This window comes from Lepus europaeus, chromosome 7 (assembly GCF_033115175.1).
Source record: "Lepus europaeus isolate LE1 chromosome 7, mLepTim1.pri, whole genome shotgun sequence".
NCBI lineage: Eukaryota > Metazoa > Chordata > Mammalia > Lagomorpha > Leporidae > Lepus > Lepus europaeus.
In genome coordinates, this window is record NC_084833.1 from 82,421,124 (window position 1) to 82,436,358 (window position 15,235).

Below are 15,235 nucleotides of genomic sequence, written 5' to 3' on the forward strand. Positions count from 1 at the left end.
TGCAGGGGCCCAAGCACTTGGACCATCTTCTACTGCTTTCCCAGGCCAGCAGCGAGCTAGATTGGAAGAGGAGCAGCTGGGGCATGAACCGGTGCCCATATGGGATTCTGGTGCCGCAGGTGGAGGATTAACCTACTGCACCACATGTTGGCTCTGAAACTATTTTTTTTTTATTTTGTTTATTTATTTGAGAGGTAAAGTTACAGACAGTGAGAGGGAAAGACAGAGAAAAAGGTCTTCCATCCGCTGGTTCACTCCCCAAATGGCAGCCAGAGCTGCACCCATCAGGAGCCAGGAGCCTTTTCCTGGTCTCTCACATGGGTGTAGGGGCCCAAGCACTTGGGCCATCTTCTAATGCTTTCCCAGGCCACAGCAGAGAGCTAGGTTGGAAGAGGGGCAGCCAGGACTAGAACCAGTGCCCATAAGGGATGCCGGCGCTGTAGGCAGAGGATTAACCTACTGTGCCACAGCATTGGCCTTGAAAATATAATTTTTAAAATTGAGGATGTCCTGATTAAAACTAGTAGACTTCTTGACATTTTCTGTTTTCTGGGTTCCTTGTAAGGGCTTAATCACTTGCATTCATTTGTCTATTCAGCAAGTGTTTATCAAATCTGCTTACACTGGGCAGTGGGCCAGGCACTGCAGCTCCAAAGGTGAGTGGTAACTCATGGTCCTTCATCCCGAGGAGCTCACCAACTAGTGGAGACAGAGTGATTCAAGAGGAGAAGGGTCTCCAGGCACACGGGCTCTTCCCACTGAGGCCCCAGGGGGAGCAAACTGGCTGTTTGCTCACTGGGCAACTGGCACTGTGCAGATGCACAATAGCTATTAGTTGAATGACTATACAATCGAGAAAAACTGCAGCCTGAGAGCTGTAGATTATAGAGAAGGAAGAATGTCATGAGATAACTCAATCTGAACAAGCATCTTGGTTACTATAAGTTGGAAGGGGTAAGAGGAGTTTGGATTAAAAAAAGGAGAAGCTGGGAGTGGTTCATTAATTGCAACAAATATGAAATTAAAAAAAAAAGATTTATTTATTTAAAAGGCACAGTTATAGAGAGGCAGAGAGAGAGAGAGAGAGCTTCCATTTGCTGGTTCATTTCCAAAATGGTTACAAGTGCCTGAGCTGGGCCGATCCAAAGCCAGGAGCCTGGAGCTTCTTCCTGCTCTCCCATGTGGGTACAGGGCCTTGGGCCATCTTCCACTGCTTTCCCAGGCACATTGGTGAGCTAGATTGGAAGTGGAGCAGAACCAGTGCCCATGTGAGATGCCGGCCACTGCAGGGGGCGGCTTTACCCACTATGCCACAGTGCTGGCCCCACAAGATGTTAATATTTGGAGAAGTCGAGTGAGGGGTATTTGACATTGTCTTACTACTTCACAATTTTTTGTTTCATAAATTTAAAACTATTCTGAAATAAAAATTTTTTAAAAGAATCTCAGGAAATAAAGATAATTTCATTCATTCGTTGAACAAATATTTATTAAGTGCCTGTAGGAGCCCAGGCCTGGCAGTAGTCTGTCTGAGTCAGAGGGGAAAGAATGGGGTGGAGCAGCTGGAAAGGTAGACTGGGACTGAGGTTGCACGGGTCTGTGCACTGAGGCCTCAGGATGCTTGTTTTTGCACAAGGGAGGTAACTCAGGATTCACGCTCAGTGTGAAATGTCGGCTCCTCCTTTGCCATCTTTGGCATACATGATAGCCCTCAGGTATTTGGGTTACACGTCTCACCGGCCAACCACTCTGGGAACAATGCCACCCACCAGCATTTATTTTCTCGAAGCCTTAGGAGCCATGCTTCACTTCCAAGGGAAGCAAGTGATGTGTGTTCCAGTGACCAGGCATCATGACATTGCATAGCCCCATGAGTTTCTCATTTTTGAGGACAGTCTTGGTTTTAAATATGCTGTTCTGTTGTTCATCTGGGTTTGTGAGACAATGCATCTTGGTATTCTGTGACATTGATTGCCATATTCAGATGGTCTATAAATTATTGCTGCTTTTGCCTCTTGAAAATAGGCTTGATGATTGTCATGGGATTGTTGATATGGCGACAGGCAGGTGGCTGAACTGGGAGGGGATTAGTGTAGAGTGTTACAACATGGAAGGCCCACATACAGTACGGAAGCTCATACATTTTTTGATTCCCTTGAGCTGGGCTCTTATTGTGCTGTATAGGCCCTCAGACTCTCTAAGTGGAGCTGGTTGGTATCTCTGGCTTCATTCCAGGACCACACAGAGGCCAAGTCTAGAATGGAGAAGGTCTGTAATGGGTGGTCTTTTCCTTTTTTGGACTCTGATGGTGCAAAATGCCTCTACCACACAGCCTGTGTTAGCCTCTATAAGCAGACGTCGTGGTGATTGGTGTACTCAAATTTTAGTTTCCATATTTGACTACATTTATGTCAAGGGAAAATGCTAATGCTTGTTTTCTTTGTGTCAGGTCTACATGAAAATGCTGTCCACTGCTGGGGAGCCATTGGTAAGAAGTCTGGCTTTGAAATCGGGAGACACCCAGGAAAAACTAAGCTCTGATGTTTGCTAGCAGTGTGACCTTAGGCATGCTGTTTAACATTGATTGCTTTAGTGGCAATTTACTTATCTATAAAATGAGATTCTGATATTACTACTTAATAGTCCTGTTGTGAGGGTTAGATAAGATACAACTGTAAAGTGGGCTGGCTGCAAGGTAAACCCTTGATCCATGTCAGTTACTGTCATGATGTCTACTCAGTACCTTGCATAGTAAGCACTCAGTAACCACTGAATACATTTCCCTAGTGTTTGTATATTTTAGTCTTGGGCTCTTAGACTATGTAGTTTTCAAGAGTAGATACCATTCTTTCAGAACTTCTATAGAATGACTCTTTTTTGTTTGAGAAGCACGCGTGCACACACACACACAGTGCTTCCATCTGCTATTTCACTCTGCAAATGACCACAATGGTCAGGGCAGAGCTAGGCCAAAGCTGGGAGCTGGAAACTTCATCCATGACTCCCACATGGGTGGCAGGGACGCAACTACTTGCACCATCACCTGTTGCCTCCCAGGGTGAACATTAGCAGGAAGCTGAAGTGGAGGTAGGGCTGGAACTCCTGTGCTGTAACATGGGATGCAGGTGTCTCACCCAGCATCTTAACTGCTAGACCAAATGCCCACTTCCGCTCTCTCTTCTTGTTTGTCACATAGAAGGTGCTCAGTGAATACACAGTGGAGCCAGCAGGTGCAAGGCTGAAGTCTAATCTGGATTTTGTCCTTAGCTCTTCCATTACAATAATGATGAAATATATCAAGGGCTCAGCTTTTTATTGGTAAAAACAAGGCATTTGTTAGCCTGGGGGTATGTGTCATGAGCTTGATCTCAGAACATGGCCTGCAGGAGACTTTCAGTCAAACATAACAAAACTAACATGAAACTTACACATTCCGTTTTCCCAAATTTGCAGACACTTGTGAGCAAGGTGTCCTGCAGGGCCTGGAAGAGTTGGGGATTCCATGTACAAGATAGGAATTTTGGTGCTCAAATTTGATTTTAGTAAGTCAAAAAATTATAGAGGCAGGGTTCTATGAAGGAGAAATACCCAAGAAGAACAGGTATGATGAAAGCTGATCACCCTTCACTTCTGTACTCAATCAAACTGAACATGCAGAGAGAAATCTCAGACCCTGTAGACCATTACTGAAGATGGTGGTATAAGAAAGGCAGTTTGCTCCACAGGGAAGAGTTCTGTCACCAATGTTGTCCAGAGTTGTGAGCACATGGTAGTGATAAAAACCTCTGGGTGGGCCTATGCTTGATTTTAAATTCCCTTTAGACACCACATCTCTTCATTGCCTTCTTCAGGGACCAGATGTTCCCTGCCCTTGGTTTTCAAGGACTGAAATGTTTAGGTGCCCTTGGGCAAGATCTCTTTGGTTTCTTGCACATTGATCATCCTTTTCACTATTTAGTTCTTGGCACAGACTTCTTTCTGTTTGCAGGGACTCCAGTAGCCATGCCTGACCCAACCCTCTGAGTCATTATCCCCATTTTTTTTTGTAAGATATATTTATTTATTTGAAAGGCAGAGTTACAGGGAGGCAGAGGCAGAGAAAGAGAGGGTGAGAGGTCTTCCCTATGCTGGTACACTCCCCAAGTAGCTGCAACTGCCAGAGCTGCGCCAATCTGAAGCCAGGAACCAGAAGCTTCCTCCAGGTCTCCCATGCAGATGCAGGGGCCCAAGACTTGGGCCATCTTCTACTGCCTTCCCAGGCCACAGCAGAGAGCTGAATCGGAAGTAGAGCAGCCAGGACTCAAACTGGCGCCTATATAGGATGCCAGCACTGTAGGCAGTGGCTTTACCTGCTATGCTACAGCACCAGCCCCTATCCCATGTTTTAAAATCGACTTTACTGAGGATGAATTTGTGTGTAGTACGTTGCATCCACTGAGAGTATATACCAAGTTTTGTGATGTGTGCATACTCATGGTACCTCCACCTTCAAGACGCAGAATGTTTCCATCACTCAGAATTCTCTGAAAATTGCCCTTCTCTCTGTCCTCCGCCCTTGGCAGCCGTTGCATGGTGTGATATCAAGACAGGTTTGTTTTCATCCTCTAGGGTGTTGTGTGCGCAGCATCACGCAGCACATGATTTTTTGTGTCTGGCTTGCTTCCCCCCACGTGACTTTCATCCATGTTGTCCTGCATGTAAGTGTTTGTTTATTTTTTTTAAAAGATTTATTTTATTTGAATGACAGAGTTACAGAGACAGGTAGAGACAGAGAGCTCTTCCATCTGTTGGTTCACTTCCCAGATGATCGCAATGGCCAAAGCTGCATTGATATGAAGCCGGGAGCCAGGAGCTTCCTCCAGGTCTCCCACGTGGACACAGGGGCCCAAGGGCTTGGGCCATCTTCTACTGCTTTCCCAGGCCATAGCAGAGAGCTGGATTGGAAGAGGAACAGCCAGGACTCAAACCGGTGCCTATGTGGGATGCCAGCGCTTCAGGCCAGGGCTTTAACCTGTTGCGCCACAGCGCCGGCCCCATGTCAGTGTTTCAATTCCTGTTATTCACTGTATGAATGGTCTGTAGTTTATGTATTCCCTCATCTTTGATGAACATTTGGGTTATTTTCACTTTTGCCTGTGGACAGCAGTCTGTTTTATTGTCTTCATTGCATTATCGCTATTTGGAATTACCTCATTCACCTATTCTTGGATTTTTTTTTTTTTTTTTTTGGACAGGCAGAGTGGACAGAGAGAGTGACAGAGAGAAAGGTCTTCCTTTATTCTGTTGGTTCACCCCCCAAGGCCACCGCAGCTGGCGCGCTGTGACTGGCGCACCGTGCTGATCTGAAGCCAGGAGCCAGGTCTTCCTCCTGGTCTCCCATGTGGGTGCAGGGCCCAAGGACCTGAGCCATCCTCCACTGCACTCCCGGGCCACAGCAGAGAGCTGGCCTGGAAGAGGAGCAACCGGAACAGAACCGGCACCCCAACCGGGACTAGAACCCGGTGTGCCGGTGCTGCAGGTGGAGCATTAGCCTATTGAGCTGCAGCGCCAGTCTATTCTTGGATTTTTGACACCAGTCTTCTCCCCAGGAACCAAACAGGATCTCATCTTCTTTTCTTCACTTTACTTGCAGTGCCTGGCACATGTTAGGAGCTCATGCGTGAAATAATTCCAGGAATTCCTAAACTGTGCTTGGAGCATTTCTGCATTCAAATACCAGCTATGACACTATTAGCTTTGTAACTTTGAGCAAGCTGCTCCACCTTTCTGAACTTCAGTCACATAATCTATAGACTAATAGGTACTTCAACAAGTTCTTGGAAAATGGTGTTAAGATAAATGTTTTCATTCAAAAATGCTTGCACTTAAACATTATTGAATTTTTTCACAAGGTGGTTGTGAAAATGAGAGTAGATTACTAGCAATAGGAAGCCAGTGCTATCTCAAGTGCCTTAGCTGTAATAACTCATTGAATCCTAAATCAGTTCACTGACCACATGAGAAAAGTGCTATATCATTCCATCCATTCTACAGATAAGATAATTGAGTCACAGAAATGGTAAGTGTCAGGGCTTCACTTGAGTCCGGCTGTTTAGTTTATAAGTCATCAGTCTGTTAATTCTGCTGCTTTTTTTTTTTTTTTTTGACAGGCAGAGTGGACAGTGAGAGAGACAGAGAGAAAGGTCTTCCTTCCGTTCGTTCACCCCCAAAATGGCTGCTACGGCCAGCGCGCTGTGCCGATCTGAAGCCAGGAGCTAGGAGCTTCCTCCTGGTCTCCTGTATGGGTGCAGGGCCCAAGCATTTGGGCCACCCTCCACTGCCTTCCTGGGCCACAGCAGAGAGCTGGACTGGAAGAGGAGCAACCGGGACAGAATCTAGTCCTGATCGGGACTAGAACCTGGGGTGCTGGCGCCGCAGGTGGAGGATTAGCCTAGTGAGCTGCGGCGCCGGCCAATTCTGCTTCTTTATGCTAGCAAATGAGATAATAATAGGTGGAGTGCCTAGCACAGTACTCAACATATAGTAGCTTCACAATAAATATAGTTTTCCTTCTCTCTTAGGTACAAAGTCAGAGTAAGAAACCAGACATTCTACCATTTCCCTATAGTTTCAGCACCATACATAGAAAGTTGCAGCAAGTAAGAGTCGATAGAATTTTATATATTTTGTCATTACTGCATTATTTGCATCATCGTTTCAGTTTCTTGCTCTTGAGACATGATAAGTACCTGAAAGTATATATTTGTCAAGTGAATTAGTTCAACCTTATATTTTTCAGTGAGTTTTTGTGAATTCTTGCTCATCCTCAAGTGATAGAAACACTTTATTGGGATTTAAGGATCAGAATCTTTTTTTTTTTTTTTTTTAAGGTAAGCTGGGGCCTGCTCTCAGACTGTGCAGGTTAGCATTTGTAAGTAACTCAAACAATCACAGGGAACCAATAAATGTCAGGAATCAGAATGGAGCAGGTGCCAACCCTCAGGGGTGGGTCAGACATTTTCTGACTTGGACCATAAAGCGCTCCAGTAAACGAACTGTCTAGGACTAGTCTGGGAACTACAGGCTGTGAACTCTGTTTATAGCCTGTTATCTGAGTGACCAATCAAGGAGAGGCCCACAGATCCAGGGAGAGGCTGGAATGAGAGGAAGACTGATGCTGCTCACCGCGGCACTGCTCTGCCTAGAGAGTGCACTAATATGGTGGAGGCAGGAACAGGACAGGCCCTGCGCCTCATCTTGGGGGAAAATATAACCTGCACTCAGTCTGCTGTGAAACCTGCTTAGAGAACTAGCGAAGGGACTCACGTTTTCAGCCATCCAACGGCTCCCAGCCTCAGTGGGGAGGTGCAGCATCCAGCCAGGCCAGAGCCCTGCTGTAGCATAACATGTGAGGGAGACACATAGCATGGCATCCTCCAGAGCAGAGGGTGGAGGGAAGGGGGAGGTGACAGGAGTAGGGAAGTCTTGACCTTGGCCCGTCTGTCCTAGGGCTGACTTCACGGCTGTGTGGCTTGTGCAATTGCCCATATCCCTTGCTCAAATGGCCTTGCAAGATGCTATACCTTTGTTGAAATTTTCATAATTTCTGAACAAGGGGCCTCTGCCTGTTCACTTTTTTCAGAGCCCCACTAATTATGTCTTGACCATCCCTAACAGGTTATTGCTAGCCTTTATTATTTTTCTTCCTGAGCAGGCTTCTCCCCTTTCATTCTCCATCTCAGCTACAAATGCTGACTTCCTCGAGGATCTCTGGACTTAAAGCCTTCAGGTACCTCTCACTCATGCCCCTCACTCTGGCCCTTTATGCATAAATGAGTCAACACCTGAGGATTATTCTTGCAAACACTTCACATCCTCTGTTATCTCGCCATTCTCAGAGTCGTGCACCTACAAGAATGCCAGGATTGTGTTGTCTTTTGTTTGACCTCTGCACCTTGCTTTTTGTGTGTGGCAGGGTCCTACACTGTCAGGACAACCTAGGAGCTGTCTACGGATGCAAAACCTTGAGCCACACCCAACATCTATGTTTTGGACAAAATACTTAGGTGTTTCCTTTTCATTTTATGTATGTCTCTTTAAAATGTTTGCTTGTTTATTTGAGAGGGAGAGAGAGGGAGAGATAGGAGAGGGAGAGGAAGTCTCATCTGCTGGTTCACTTTCTGCAGTGGCTGGGGGCTAGGCTGGGGTTAGACTAGAACTGAAGCCCAGTGCCAGGAGCCAAGGACTCAATTCAGGTCACTCAGGTGATGGCATGACCCCAATTACTTGAGTCATCACCTACTGCCTCCCATGGTCCACGTGAGCAGGAAGCTAGAATTTTGAGCACAGCCAGGACTCTGATATGAGACATGGGCATCCTAACTGATCCCTAACCACTGGGCCAAACGCGCACCCCACCCCACCCCACCCCATTCATTTTAGTTTGAAAAGTCTGGTCAGTGGTTCTGGACTTTGGCTATATAACCTGGGAGATTTACAAAAAACAATGATGAATTCCTATCCTTAGAGTTTCTGGTTTAGGTAGCATCACTTTCTTATTTCAAAGCCCCTGCTTCCCACTTGTTTTAGCTATCTTGCTGTGTAACAAGTTACCCCAACCATTAGTAGCATAAATAAACATGCATTTATTCTCTCGCAGCTTCTGTGGTCAGGAATCCAGACACACTTAGCTGGTCCTTTGTTTCAGGGTCTCTGACAAGACTGCCATCCAAGTTCCTGGAGCAGGCTGTACTTCCAAACCCATCAGTAGGTGGATGGCAGGACTCGGTCCCTCTCAGCCTGTTGGACTGATGCTTTCTTTCTTTCTTTCTTTTTTTTTTTTTGACAGGCAGAGTGGACAGTGAGAGAGAGAGAGAAGGTCTTCCTTTGCCATTGGTTCACCCTCCAATGGCCGCCGCGGCCAGCGCGCTGCAGCCGGCGCACTGCGCTGATCCGATGGCAGGAGCCAGGTGCTTCTCCTGGTCTCCCATGGGGTGCAGGGCCCAAGCACTTGGGCCATCCTCCACTGCCTTCCTGCGCCACAGCAGAGAGCTGGCCTGGAAGAGGGGCAACTGGAACAGAATCCGGTGCCCCGACCGGGACTAGAACCCAGTGTGCTGGCGCCGCAAGGCGGAGGATTAGCTTGTTGAGCCACGGCGCCAGCTGGACTGATGCTTTCAATTCTTTGTTGGCTATTGGCTGAGAGACTACCTTCAGTTCTCTGCTCTATGGGCATCTCCAGCCTGGAAACTTGCCCGTCAAAGCAAGACATAAGGAGTCTGCTAGGAGACGCAAGTCACACTCTTTATAACCTGTTCATGGAAATGACATCGCATTACTTTTGCTATATTCTGTTCTTTAGAAGCAGGCCACCAGGGGCAGCCCAAAGGGAGGGGATTACACATGGCTGTTACTACCAGGAGGTGGGCTCACCAGGACCCCCTTCAAAGTCTGCCCATCCCCCCACCCAGTTGATTCTAAGGTATACCAGGTAGAGAACCATTGCACTATAACAGGGATGTAAGGCAATTCATCCCTCGCCTGGATGCAGATTGAATAGTAATGGAAGCTTGCAGTCATGAGTGAGATTGTGAGATTACTCCTGGGATCTGTGGAAATGGTGTGGTAACTGAATAGTAACAGCTGCCAGGGTCAAGGCATGTGGCAAATGAGGGCTAGGTCACTATGCCTAGTCTAGATTCTGCCAACCTTAATCTAAGCATTTGGGGTGGATGAATCCCTCTCCAGTCTCCCCCATCCTCCAATAAAAATATTTTCTTCTGACTTGTTCGCAACATCAGTTGTTCTAAGCTCAGTTTTATGTCCTTCCTGAAAGAATGCAACAAATAATAGCTGAGACTTTTGAGAGCCTGTTAAATGCTAGGGACTGTTCTAAGCACTTAACATTATTTAATTTAACCTCACAAAATTCCGAAGAGGTAAGTTACCATTAGTATCTCCCTTTCTCAGGAGGAAGCTGAAATGATGAAAGGTGAATTAACTAGGATGGATCATACAACTAGTTGGAGGTAGAGGTAAGATTCAAACCTTGCTGCTCTGGCTCCTGAATCTGTGCTGTTAACCATGAACTTCATGTAAGAAATCTTCAATTTTCTCACTTGCCCATATAGTTTTGTTATGACATTACCATTTATTATAGTAAATTGGAAACAATATCACTGCCTAACAGTAGAGAGATAGTTCCATAAATCATGGCACGCCCTTATAGTGAGGTGAAGTACCCATTAAAGGGGGGTGTTTTTCAAACAATTTTAGAGATGGGGCAAATGCATCAAATGAGGTTAAGAGAAAAGAGATGGGATGAGATGAAGATGAGAAAAATGGAAAGAGACATAGTGAAGGCAAGAAAGATGGTTCAGGACAACAAAGGGGGGGGGGCAGTGAGAAAGTAAGAAGACAGGGAGGCCGGCGCCGCTGCTCAACAGGCTAATCCTCCACCTAGCAGCACCGGCACACCGGGTTCTAGTCCTGGTTGGGGTGCCAGATTCTGTCCCAGTTGCCCCTCTTCCAGGCCAGCTCTCTGCAATGGCCCGGGAGTCCAGTGGAGGATGGCCCAAGTACTTGGGCCCTGCACCCCATGGGAGACCAGGAGAAGCACAGTGCGCCGGCTGTAGTGCACCGGCCACAGTGGCCATTGGTGGGTGAACCAACGGCAAAGAAAGACTTCTCTCTCTCTCTCTCTCTGTCTCTCTCACTGTCCACTCTGCCTGTCAAAAAAAAAAAAAAAAAAGCATCAGAGGGACAGGAGGAAGGGATGTGTATGTGGGAGACACACAAGGATAGTGAGGTGGGGACAGGTAAGGGTGGGGGATGTGGTGGGAGAGGAAGAAGGGACAAGACAGAAGGGAGGCAGAGAAGCCAAATCCTTCCCATGCCATCTGTCCACTAGGTAGCTTTGGAATGACCCAGCCCTGGAAGGAAATGTGTTTGCCAGCAGGCACCATCTCTGTCTCTGCTCCTAGTGGCAGAGCCGAGTTGTGCTGAGAGCATGTCTCATGAATATCAGAGGCTCCTACCGGCTCTAATGGCCCCTGGGGCACTGGGGCTGCAAAGGACTGGAGAGCTAACAGGCTCTTTCTCATAGGGATGGCACCTCTCTGGGTCAAGCTGGGACCTGAAGGCAGCTCAGTGACCTGGAGGACCTGGAGGACCTGGAGTAGTTTGCTTGGAGCAATCAGGCCACCAGGAGCTCTATTCTCATCCCAGGGCTGACCAGCGGCCCCTGCAAGTACAGTTCACCAGCAGAGAGAAGCATCTTATGGCAGCTGTGTAATCAGAGAGGTGGTCTGTCTCTTGGTTCCTTCAGTCTATAATAGACACAGAAATTCATGGGTACCACCTGTCCTCAAAAAGCTGACAATCTTGTCAGTGGGAAGTGGCAGTCACTCATAAAATATGTCCTTCAAGAGATAAATATTGCAGGTCCTTTAAAATGTCAGGGACTCAAAGATTTATTGAATAATTGGTTGAATGAGTGAATAAATGCTTGACTCATGTCTCTGTTAGCACAGAGGAAGAAGCATTATTTGTGAACTAGTTCTCTGCCCTGGATTGGCCACGTGGTAGATGCCAACTACAGTTTTATTAAGTGAATGGCTGATGACATTACGCTGTGGAGGAAAGTGAAAATGCTCCCCAGGGAAGAGGCCCTTCAGGCTGCTGTCCCTTACTGGCACTTACTCTGAACCCAAGCATGCCCATTTTCCCTGATACTGATAAATCACATTAGCTTGCTTACATCTCACAGGCGTTTGGTGAAGTCGGCAGGGCCGGATGCACTGTGTTTAGAGATTCCGACGTGGTGGGCCGGGTAGGCTGGGGGTTGTGCTAAGTGCCCAAACCACATCTGGAATGCGGGGCTCCCAATTCTCCTGTCCCTGCTCCCTGTGGCCCGCCTTGTGCTCAGTGGTGGCTGCTGGTGGTGGAGGGGTTTCTGCGGGATCAGAGGTTTTCTGCAGGAAGCACTTAGGGTGGTGGAGGTGCGACTAGGCAGCAACACTGAGGCAGTAGCTGTACGCGGATTATGGTGTCTAAGGAACTTGTAACCACTTTGGGAGGTGGCAATTATTATCCTCATGTAAGAGTCCTGTCACTTGGCTGTGGTCCGAGCCAGGATTCGGACCAGATCTGCTGCACTTCGAAACTCACACTCCTTGCACGGCATCAGGGTCGTTGGAGGAGCGCTAGTGACAGCACTGCGGTTTCTGAGACTCCAGCAAGTCCCAGTTGTTCTGGGCGGGGCAGGAGGGACAGGGGAGATCCTGCATCTCCAGGCCTTGGGCTCACGGAGGGGTGGGGTGGGGTGGGGGTGGGAGCGGGAGCGGCAGGGTGGGAGATTGCGACCCCTGGGGGTAAATGCACTGGCTCTTCCTTGGCTAGGCAGAGTGAAAGAGCTCACTGAGGTGGCTGGGCTTCGGGGCAAATTCAGGGCCAATCCTTCCAGGGAAAGGTGGAGATTGTAGGGAGAAAGGAAAAGCTTTGTTCTGGGAGGTGGATTCTGCCCCGTGCCTGTGGCTGGCGTGGGAAATTTCAGTGTTTGCCTGTGGGTGTGGCTCCCCTCGCTCCATCCACTTTAGGTCCCTACTCCTCTGCCGAGCCCATTTCCTTACTCTTCCCTCTGACTTCTCAGATGGCTTTCTTATAGTCTGCTCCTCATGGCTGTGTTACAGCTTACGGAAGCTACAGGGCTTGGATCAGAACCAGGTCTCTCTATTATCCTTCATTCTGTTACTTTGTATTATTGGCCAGGACTTTTCTAGTGGCGAGTGATAGAAACCCGTGGTGAACATGCTTCAAGAAAAACAAGGCATGTGTTGGCTCTTTGAACTGGGAAGGACAGGGGTGCAATTTCCAGGGTCAACGGATGTTGTCAGACTCGTGGCCCCTGCTACTCTTGTTCAGGTTGGGCACTGCACAAATGCACTCCACCTAAGGTGTGCATATTATCTGTGAAATATATGCCGTTTCTATAGATGCGTGAGATCTGAGCAATTGGGTAGTTATCTCTTTAATAAATCCATATTAGCATATAGAGCCACAGACATACTCAGGAGACTGTGTACACACATGTGCCCCGTCCCAAGTTCTCTGGACCTCTCCTGAGTCCATCCAGCGTCCAGGACTCCACAGGCAAAAGATGGGATTCCAAGTTAATTCCAGCAGCAGTGCTGGGAAGAACAGCAATTGGCTGGCCTTGGTCCCGTGGTCATCTTCAGGCCTATCACTGCGGTCAGAGGGTGGTGTACTCTGATTGGCCAGCCTGGCCTGGGACATGTGATCACTCTCGTGATTGGGAGCAGAGGAGTCTTCTCTCCTGAAGGAGGCAGGAAATGTTCCGGGGAGTAAAGGTCAGTAACTGTTGCAGGCCTCTTGCAGCTGTGATTTTGTGGATTTCTGTTGAGTATCCATCTGTGGTGGGCATTGTGCTATGTATGCTTCCTGCTTAACACGAGGAGTCTTCACAATTACTTTGGCCAACACCCTTCGCTCTCAGGTCTGACCTGGCAAATCTCCTCTCCATATCCAACTCATGTCTTTTCTGCTGCTATGCATGGTCAGTGACTGGAGAAAATGACACAAGGATGCACATGCGCGTCTCTGCAAACTCAAGGCTTATCTCAGCGGGAGCCTCGGTGCAGCCGGGTGAGCTTGCTACTTGTCCCTGGAAACAGCTTCTGTGATTCATTCCTTTAGAAAGATCACTTGGAACCTGACAATCTGGCGGTGTGCGGAGAGAAGTCAGTGATTGCTCTTCCCATTTGGAACAGCACAAGTGAGTCGTGCTCCCATTTGAAGCCTGTTTTGGCTTCTTGTAGTCTATAGAATAAAACAAAGTGGCTTGGTGGTGAGGTATATGGAGTCTGGCCCCTCTCTTCTCCTTGTCCCTCCTGTCCTCCTCCTTTCTGACTCATGAGTTCTCCGGTTTCCAGCTCCCCTGTGTGGTCCATGCTTCTGGACCTTTTGCTTACCTGTTGTCCCTGCCTGCATACTCTGTTCACTTCCTTCAGCTGCTAACTTCTTGCTCATGTGTTTTTTTTTTAATTTATTACTTTATTTGAAAGAGTTACACAGAGAGAGAAGAAGAGGCAGAGAGAGAGAGAGAGAGAGAGAGAGAGAGAGAGAGAGAAGGGTCTTCCATTCGCTGGTTCACTCCCAGTTGGCTGCAATGGCTGGAGCTGCTCCGATCTGAAGCCAGGAGCCAGGAGCTTCCTCTGGGTCTCCCATGTGGATTCAGAGACCCAAGGACTTGGGCCATCTTCTACTGCTTTCCCAGGCCATAGCAGAGAGATGGATTGGAAGTGGAGCATCCAGGGCTTGAACTGACATCCATATGGGATGCCGGCTCTGCAGGTGGCAGCTTTACCCACTATGCCACAGCACAGGCCCCGCCACATAGCCCTATCTTTTTCAGTACTCAGTGCCTTTCCAGTGTGCTTCAGTGGCACCCTGGTTGTGGCCTTATGTAGCACTTGCTCTGTCTTGTTCATATTACCTATTTCCCCCCACTAGGAGGTTGGTTCTGGGAAGACAAGGGCCGTGTCATGTTCATCTCTGTGTCTCTAAGCCTGGCATGTAGGAGGGAATTGAAGCAGTCTGAAGTGACCTATCATACACTGGGCTTTTGTAACCACCACCCTGGAAGAGGCAGTTCCTCCCAGAGGCCACAGGTCACAGAGCAGACATCCTACAGAGGTACCATGCAAGCCAGTCACTGATTTCTAGGTCACTCTGCACTGCAGATCCCAGGGCATAATCTGAGAGTAGACCTTCCTGCCACTCAGATTTGAGCCTCCCCTTCATCGTCACTGACACCACCCAGCATGCCGCCTGCACCGCCCCAACTCAGGGACTCTTCTAGTAAGGTGAGTTGTTGCCTTAGCTGCACATGGTTTCTGATATAAAATTGACCCCTGGCCAATTGTTGCTCTAACAAACTCAACTAATCCTCAAGAAGGTGTGGCTTGGCTTTTCACAACAAGGGTCTTGCTTTTCCAGGAAGTTGGTCTGAGCAAGCTGGTTCCCTTGGAAATCCCTGGTTGATGAGTATTGTGCCCCACTGATGGACCTGATGGAATGTTCTTAGGGCAGACCTGGGCCAGTGGCTTGTGTGAGAAGAGGAGAGAAGGCCTCTCTCTCCCGGGGTGGGGAATGTCTGGCCCACAGGTCATATAAAGCCCACAAAATCAGTCTGACCCTGCCAAGGCAACTGTAGGTGGGACTTGAAATTCAATACATC